Here is a 904-nt window from a genome sequence, read left to right as displayed (position 1 = left end):
ACCTATTGAACGGAGCTGAACTGAGAGAGCGTGCCGTTCACAGACGCCAGAATGAACGAGTTCACAATAACGTTCATCAGGAAATAATGCAGTACGTTCAGTTCACGTTCGCCCAAAATATGAACGAGTTCATGAACTTTCGTTCAATGAACGCGTTCAGGCACAACACTGACAGTTGGCAGGTGTTTCTTGGCATAACTACAGCAAAGGTGTTTCCTCACAGAGAACTTTTGCAAAGGAGCACAATTCAAAAATACACAAACAGCTGTCTGACATATTTTCTTTCGTGCCTTTTTTTTAGTTTCTTACAGCACTAGTGGCTCTTTTTTCTGAAAGTAGGCTGACAGGAAAGGGGGTATGAGAAAGGGAGAGACATGCAGGAAAGGACCACAGGCCGGATTCAAACCCAGATCCAGCTAACATCTACAGATGTTCGCTTCTCTTTTCCTAACCCTTGATCTGTACACTTTCTGGATCATCAGGACGATCATATTTGCAGATGATAACCTCTCGAATAAAAGTGTATAAAAAAAATAAAGAAAATAAAAAATAAATAAAAAAGGTGTAGGGTGTAAGGAGTGGTGATGGTTAGTCAGTGGTAGAGAGGATCAATCCCGAGATACCTCAATTATTGGGTTTCAATGGGAAATTACCTGATGCAGAATCAGAAGTTGCTGGATGAGCTATATATCCTGGATGGAGGGATGCATGGATGGATGATTGATTGGTTGGATGGATAAAGGGATGCATTGCTGGAATAATGGATGGATGGTTTACAAACTTACTGTAATTCACAGCTTTTCATCTTTGCTGCCATCAAATATGTTTTAACTTCACATAAACCATCAGTTCTCAAAAACATGACAATGTCTCTGTGGTGTTTTTCTGAGGAAGGAGGAAGCCT

Source organism: Cyprinodon variegatus, unplaced genomic scaffold, assembly GCF_000732505.1.
Source record: "Cyprinodon variegatus isolate N-32 unplaced genomic scaffold, C_variegatus-1.0 Scaffold2118, whole genome shotgun sequence".
Lineage (NCBI taxonomy): Eukaryota > Metazoa > Chordata > Actinopteri > Cyprinodontiformes > Cyprinodontidae > Cyprinodon > Cyprinodon variegatus.
This window is presented reverse-complemented; position numbering follows the sequence as displayed.